Below are 8,371 nucleotides of genomic sequence, written 5' to 3' on the forward strand. Positions count from 1 at the left end.
CCGAATCAGTACGTCTATCCTGACTCCGGCCGGTTTGTTAGACTCGGGTTCACTAAGACTAACGGGGTAGGGAAGGAACCGGAACCTAGAACTGCTCTTCCGAAAAGCTTCTGTATGGAGGTGTTACCTCAGTAGGTCTTCTGAACCTTTAAATTTTCGCGTGTGGCCTCCTCCAGCCTGCACAAGCTTTGTTTGCCAGGGCAGAGCTGCTGCGCAGACTGTCAGTTTGAAAGCAGATGTTTGTATGTAGCTTTGGGGATCGTGAGTTTGGAAGTAGTTATAGCTAAGGGAACTTGAGGATCCTAGAGTTCAGACCCAACGAAACAGGACTAGCTGGTGTATCAAAGGGAGCCACGCTAGTAGATTTCATATACTTTAACTGAAAACGAACTGATGACAGGACGATGATTGTTAAAAGTTTGGAATAATGAGTGAAGACAGTAGTAAGATGCTAGTAGTTCTCTCCTTTAAAAGAGGAGAAACGAGTTGTGTTTATATTGATTTGGAAAAGTTGGGAGATACTCTTGGAGGTAAAAAAACAAAACAACCAAAAAACATGGTTTCTATGTCTTTTTTTCCCTTAGTACCTAACATCCAGAGCTTGGTGTAAATAATTTGTTGAAGAAAGAAATACAAACCAGAGATTGACTATTTCACTGAAGTATCACAAAGCTTCCACAAGAAAATACAGTAGCAGCAACTTCTAGAACATTTAACAGTACTGGGCACTAATGCTTGACAATATTGGTACAACATGTATAAGGATTACCTTTCCCTCACCAAACTTAACTTAGAAATAAATAATCCTTTTATTTTTTGGTCTTTTTGAGATAGGGTTTCCCTGTAGCCCCAGCTGGCCTGGAATTCACTATGTAGACCATAGACCAGGCTGGCCTTGAACTCAGAGAGATCTGCCTAGCTCTACCTCCTGAGTGCTGGGCCCAGCTTGTCCTTTGCTTTTTTCAGAGTCTCAAGTCCTTGAATTTTAGTTGTACATTTTGTATGCTCCTTGAAGATTAAAAAGCGTCTATAAGCAGGGCTTGGTGGTACACGCCTTTAATCCTAGCACTCAAGAGACAGAGACAGGCAGATCTCTCTGAGTTCAGGGCCATTTGGGGCTTCAGGGAGACCCTGTCTCAAAAACAATCCAAAAAAAAAAAAAAGGATCTGGGATTAAATTAAAACAGTTTTTTAACTTGAGTAACTTTATAATCATGGATAATAAGGGATTGACCTCCCAGGTGTGGTGGTACATGCTTTTAATCCTAGCACTTGGGCTGCAGAGGCAGGCAGATCTCTTTGAGATAGAAGCCAGCCTGGTCTACATAGTGAGTGCCAGACCAACTGGGACTACAGGGAGACCCTGACTCAAAGAAAAAAAAAAAAACAAAACAAAACTATGGATTGGCCTGTAATAGAGTTCTCATTTTAAAAACGTATTGAGAGCTGGGGTGTGCTCAGTGGTAGAGCACTTAACCTAGCATTGGTGGAGGCCCTAGGTTCAATCCTCAATATCACCAAAAAAAGTATTCAGGATTATATATATAATTCAAAGAGAAATTTAAATCTCATTATGTGATTCTGAACAGCATTAATCTCTGACATTTTTAGAAGTTATTTTGAATATCCCATTAGGAATAGTGGGATGGATCTAGGGATTTTTAGAGACTAGATGAACTGACCTTAATTTTTTTCTTAGCTATATTTGCATTTTAGCCAAAGTTATTCCTCTCACTTCAATTCTTAAATGTGTGCCTGAATGCACATGGCACACATACATACATGCAGGCAAACTCTCAGACATAAAATAAAAATAAATCTTAAAAAAAATAAATGTGTGTCTAAAGAAAAAGTCTTTAAAATTGTCTTTATTTATTGGGACAGGGTTTCAGTATGTAGTTCTGGCTTGACTGGAACTCGCTATGTAGACCAGGCTGGTCTCAAAACGCAGATATCCAACTGCCTCTGCCTTCCAATTGCTGGGATTAAAGGCATGCACCACCACTGCTGGATGTGTTTTTCTTTTTAAATTAAGTACAGCTTGATTCCTAGTCACATATACCTGTTTCCTACAGTTGCTTTTATATGAAAGAATTATGAGAGTAGATAACATAAGGGCAGTAAAGATAGGATGTGTGAGTAGTGATAGTGGATTGTATTAGATAACTGGGTGTGGTGGCGGGTGCCTGTGATCTCAGCACTGGCTTTGTATGACATGACTATCACAAAATAAAAATAGTAATAGTAATCTCAGCCTTGGTATACAGAAGCAGGAGCATTAGGAGTTCAAAGTCATCTTTGGCTACTTAGAAGCCCGCCTGGGCTACAGGAGACTCAAAAAAACAAAGGGAGGGATAGAGGGTGGGCATTATTATAGTAGACTGATTATTTAATGAAACTAAACAAGTCCTTGTTAGGAGACTATAATGTTGAAAATTTGCCTTGTTGTGTTTCATTTCATTATTTTGAACAAGAAGCTTGTTTCTAGGCAACAAATACAGTAGAAAATGATTTAAGATTTTCCTTGTACAAGCATGGATTCATTAAGGTAAGCCGAGGAGGGGTAGTTCTTAGAAGCACAGGTACTAGCCACTCATATTTTTGGTCTTTTTTTTTTTTTAATTTGTTTTATTTTATGTGTATGTGTGTATTGCCTACATGTAGGTAAGTGCATCCGTGGTGTGCAATGCCCAAGGAGGACAGAAGAGACTGTCGGATCCTCTGGAACTGGGGTTATGGACAGTTGTTAGCTGCCGTGTGGGTGCTGGGATACGAACCCCGGTCTTTTGCAAGAACAACCAGTGTTGTTCAATGGCAAATTTTAAATGAAAGAAACATTCTTACCTTTTGGGAGAATTATTTTAATTGGAAAATATCAGTGAAACTCCCTTATGTTTAGAAGATAACTATTGCCTGCTGCTCTAACATAGGTAAGTTCCAGAAAGATTAAGAGCAAATTTTGAGGGAGGAAGTGCTAAGGATTGAACAAGGGCCTCACATCTGCTAAGTGTGTACTCCACCTCTGAGTTACACACTCGGCACCAAGAACTAGGATATTTATATGGCCCTGAACATGGGAATGTCAAAACTTGAGGCCTAGAAAGTTTGTCATAGCTTAATATATAATTATAGACAGTATTCCTTGACAAGGGTAATTTGTTGCAAAACACTCCATGTTTACTTTATCACGTCCATTCACTTGATGACAAGTTCTTAACACATGGAATATTAAAACTATGGGATTTCTATTACTTCTGTATACCTGAAATTAATTATTATCACTGTTAATATGTTTCATATAAAAATAAATGGAGCATGGCTACAGGGAGACCCTGTATCAAAAAAGAAAAAAAAATGGAACATCAATTTATATAATTGATACTTAAGCCAGATGCATGAAAGAACACTACTTATATGCAGTAGTTGGAGTTTGTGGTTTTATTCTGTAGCATTCTGTCAGAGGACCTAGTTAGACTCCTAGTGAGCTGCAAGTGGATGGTCAGATTCATACAATCACCAGATGCTGTTTGGTCATGAAAACATCAGTCTAGTAGTTGGCAGAGTTCTGAACAAACTGGACACCCCCTGATAGATCAAACGATTTTATCTTTAAATCACAGTCATATTTTATGGAGAGTAAAATGGTCTGGACATATTTAAGGTTCCATAAAAGGAATTACTTGACATATCCCATGAACCAGCTGATTAGCAGTTCTTTGTATAGTGTGGGATATAGTTTATTTCCCTAGTGTTCATGTGTGTGAAATGGTCCTCAGTGTCAGAGATACCTTTGAAGAGATGGGGTCTACAGGAGGGTCAATGGTTAGGTATTGCCCTGAGACTGGATTAATGTTGTCCCACTGAGTATATTAGCTCTTTGAAGGTAGGTTGTTATAAGAGTGAGTCTGACCCTTCAATTCACTTGGCGTTTTTTTCACATGTGATCTAGCAACAGTGTGTTGCATTTACCTTTGCCATGAAGCCAGCCACAATGAGGCTGAACTGATGGGGCTTCTAAACATGGACTTTCAGCCTCCCCCCCCCCCCTTTTGAGACAGGGTCTCCCAGTAGCCACAGATGGCCTGGAACTCACTATGTAGACCAGGCTGGCCTTGAACTCACAGAGATCTACCTGCCTCTGCTGGGATTAAAGGTATGCGCCACCATGCCCAGCCCAAACATTTCTCTTTAAAAAAAAAAAAAAAAAAATTTAAGCTTTTGAATTAAAAAGCCCTTTAAAGGCAGAGGCAGATGGATCTCTGTGAGTTCAAAGCCTGCCTGGTCTACATAGTAAGTTCCAGGCCAGTTGAGGCTACAGGGAGTCAAAGACAAAAAAAAAAAAAAGGCTTTTAAAACCAAAGGCTGAGTGAGCAGAAGATAGGCACAGCAGTTCAAGCCTCTAATCCTAGCACTCCAGAGGCTGAGGCAGGAGGATACTAGTGTTGGAGGTCAGCCTAGACTGGTAAGTGAGTACCTGTCTCCAAAAAACAAGTTAGAAAAAGAAAAAGTTGGGCTGGCATGTATCCAAGTAATCTAAGTACTTTACATAGCTACAAATAATTAGCCAGGGCAGTTTTCATATAAATCACTTCTCTTAAACCAGAAATCACTTGATTTAGAGTACAGATAAAGTGGGGGCTGGGGCTACAGGGAGACCCTGTTCCCCACCCCCCCCAAAAAAAGAGAAATGTTTTGGGTGTGTGCGTGTATGTGTGCACGCATGAGCACATGCATTTTAGAACTTTGCTTTTTGCACAAATCTGAAACAGAATTTATCTGCCCTCCAAAGTACTACTTTGTACTCTGGTCAAAATTGAGAAGACCTCTTCTAATACAACCTGAAATACTGTATAATCTTGGGCAAATTTCCTAACTTCTGGGTTTGTTTTCTCATCTCTTGGGCTAGACCTAAATACTTTAAGGTTCTAATGTTGAAGTTCATATGGTTCAGAATGATACCTTTAAAGCTTTTAAACCCTTAGCAATATCTCTTCTCTATGACATCAACTGGAGGTCATTAAGAGGAATTAGAGATGGGTTTTATGGTAGCCTTCTAAGTAGCAGTGCACTAAAGTAATGATGGAAAGTATGGTCTAGCAAATACATGAGCCAGTATCATAGATACCCGTTTTCAAGTCTTTTAAAAAAATTATTTTTATTTGATGTATATTAATGTTTTGCCTGCATGTATGTAAATGCACCTGTGTCATACAATGCCTGGGGAGGCTGGAAAAGGACGTCAGGTCTCCCTGGTAACTGGAGTTAAGGGTGGTTGTTAGCCACTATGTGGGTGATGGGAACAGACCAGAAGAGCAATCAGTGCTCTTACCCACCGAGCCATCTCCAGCCCCTATCTACAAGTTTTAGGTACCAGATGTAATTGTACTGTACTTTCATAAGCCTGGCAGTGCAGTTTTGCACCAATATTACCAAACACACAAGTAATGTTTTGCCTCATGCTGGCTGTTGCTGATAGTTTCAACTCCTTTGTAATTTTATGGTATCACCCTAACATATATCATCTGTCTTGGACCAAAGTATCAGGTAGTAGAGGACTGTTGTTCTTTGTTTTTTGTTTTTTTGGGGGAGGGGTCTTTTTGAGACAGGGTCTCCCAGTAGCCCCAGCTGTCCTGGAACTCACTATGTAGACCAGGCTGGCCTTGAACTCACAGGGATCCACCTGCCTCTGCCTCCCAAGTGCTGGGATTAAAGGTGTGCACCACCATACCCAGCTAGACTGTTCTTTGTTGTATGCCTTCGATGAATATACAAGGCACAGTGCCAAGCACTATACACAGGGTAAACATGGTTTCTGCTCTCACAGAGGCCAGAGCTCATTAATTCAGAAGCACAGGCTTCTCCAGGCCCCAGTTTCCACAACTGTAAATTGGCTATAATGATTACACCTACCTCATATAGTTGTAGTAGGACTAAATTAATATATGGAAAGTGTTTAGAGTAGTACCTGTTTATAAGCATGCCTTATGGCTGTATCCATCTCCTGGTTATGCACTCAGCAAAGATCCATACATGTTCATTAAGAAATATGCAATTACTCATAATGACCCCAATCTGGAGAAAACTGTCATGTCCAATAGTGGAATGGAGTGAAAAAAGTGGTGGAAGGTATATTTATACAGTAGAATGTTACAGAACAATACAGAGAACAAGTAAAATTATGAATGAATCTCATGGACAGTACTACATGAGAGAAACTTGACATTTAAGTTTCTACTAGGGCTGGAGAGTCATTAAGAACACTAGCTGCTTTAGCACTCAACGTGGGAGCTAACAACTATAACTCGAGTTCCAGGGGATGTGATGCCCTTTTCTGACCTCTCACAAGTAAGCACTTATATGGCTGTGTGGTGGCACACACCTTTAATCCCAGCATTCACCTTTGGGAGGCAGAGGCAGGAGGATCTTTTTGAGTTCAAGGCCAGCCTGGTCTACATAGTCAGCTCCAAGCCAGCTGGGGCTACAAGGAGACCCTGTCTCAAAAACACCCCCCAAAAAACAAATAAAAATACAAATAAGCACTTATAAATATGCAGGCAAATGGTCACTTAAAATTAAAATAAATAAATCTTTTTTTAAGTTCATACTAAAGTAGTAAGTACAAATTTTCAGCTAATCTATGATAGATGGTCAGAATAGCGAAAGTCTAGGGGAGAGGTTAGTAGCCAGAAGGCTTTTAGGATCCTAGTGAGTGTTTTGTTGATTTTGTTTTTTAATTTATTGTTGTGGCTTTATAGCTTCTTGCATGCTCAGGCTGTCCTTGAATTTGTCATTTTTCTGCCTTAGCTTTCTGTGTATTGGCTTACTAATATGTTATATCTTGATTATGTGGGTCTGATCACTGTGTAAACATTTAACTCTTCTATCATTTGTGTTTGCTCAAGACAATACCATAAATTATAAATCTGTAAAACACTAAAATGGGACTTTTTTAGGGGTCCAGAGAGATGCAGTGATTTACTGTGCTGTCTCATTAGGAGCAAAGAAGCTAGAACTTGGGTTTTTCTCATTTTCAGTCCTGTGTATTTTTGCATTTTTGTTTAGATAGCCAGCCATCTGTCCCCATGCATTCTGTAATCATGGTTCAAACCCATAGAACTGAAAATACATTTTTAAAAACTGTATCTGTAATGAACAGTAAAGATTTTTTTCATTATTTAAACAATACAGTATAATAATTATATTGTATCAGTTGCATTGTATTAGGTATTAAAAACAATCTAGAGATGGTTTAAAATACCTAAGAGGATATGTATGGCTTATATACAAATACTGCCTGTGCCTTTTTACATAGGAACTTGAGCATCTGTGTGTTTGAGTGTCTGTGGGCAGGTCATGGTGTAGGGTCCTTGAACCAATCTCCCCATGGATGCTGGGGGCAAATCTACTACCTATTTCTAATAACTTCTTTTCTGTATTGCATTGTATTACCTTTTCCTGTAACTGGTCAGCTCACTTTTATTGTTGTTCATTTGTTTTGATGGTTGCTGTTTTGAGACACAAGGTCTTACTGTGTGGACCTGACTGGCCTGGTACTTGGTGTGTAGACCAGGCTGACCTAGAACTCACCGAGATCTGCATGTCATACCCAGCATGTTTTTATTTTTTGAGACAGGGTCTCACTGTATCCCAGACTGGCCTGGAACTTAATACGTAGCTTAGGTTGGCCTTGATCTCATGGCAACCTTTTCTTGGCTCTCAAATGCTGGAATTGCAGGGAATGAGTCAACACACCTGGTTTGCTGGGATCATTTTGGAATTTTAGTTTACGTAATTCCAAAAAGCCTTTAGGGTTTGGCTTATTTTCAGACTTACTGAAACATTAAGCTCATTATTACCTGTCTTTGTAGAAAACCAAAGTTTAGAGCTTATTAATTTGTGCCCCCCCCCCCAGTTTTATCTCCAGGTAGCAATCCCTGTGAAGTGTAATTTAAAGATGCGTGGTTATTGCTTAGTTATCTAACTGGGGATGCGTCCAGTTACTTTAGTGTTACTCTTAATGAGCTATGAAATAATTTCTCAGCATTTTCTACAGTTCACAAACAGTATGTTTAGTCTAATTTGTCAAGGACAAGATTAAATATTTCCATTATCAGGGAAAAGCAACCAAAGTTTTTCACAGTGTAGAAAAACTTGGCACTTCTCAGACTCTGACAGTCTTCATGTGCTTCTCTCTTGATGCTCAAAGCTCCTTGGCTTTTGGAATGACCTTGAGATAATTCTTGAACAGAAACATAAGAATTGGGTATTCAAGTATACCAAAGTAGGAATTAAGCAATGAGAAAAATTAAGGAGTTAAGAATTAGGAATATTTTGACACATCTTAGGAAGACATTGAAACACAACTTAAAAA

At 39.3% G+C, this 8,371-nt stretch overlaps 1 protein-coding gene across 1 annotated transcript in view; it reads left to right on the forward strand.

Annotated features, from left to right (window-relative positions):
* Positions 1-8,371, forward strand: part of Ppat (phosphoribosyl pyrophosphate amidotransferase) — a 44,069-nt gene that overhangs the window by 884 nt on the left and 34,814 nt on the right. The window lies entirely within an intron of this gene.

This window comes from Nannospalax galili, unplaced genomic scaffold (assembly GCF_000622305.1).
Source record: "Nannospalax galili isolate Female #2095 unplaced genomic scaffold, S.galili_v1.0 scaffold433, whole genome shotgun sequence".
In the NCBI taxonomy this organism is placed as follows: Eukaryota; Metazoa; Chordata; class Mammalia; order Rodentia; family Spalacidae; genus Nannospalax; species Nannospalax galili.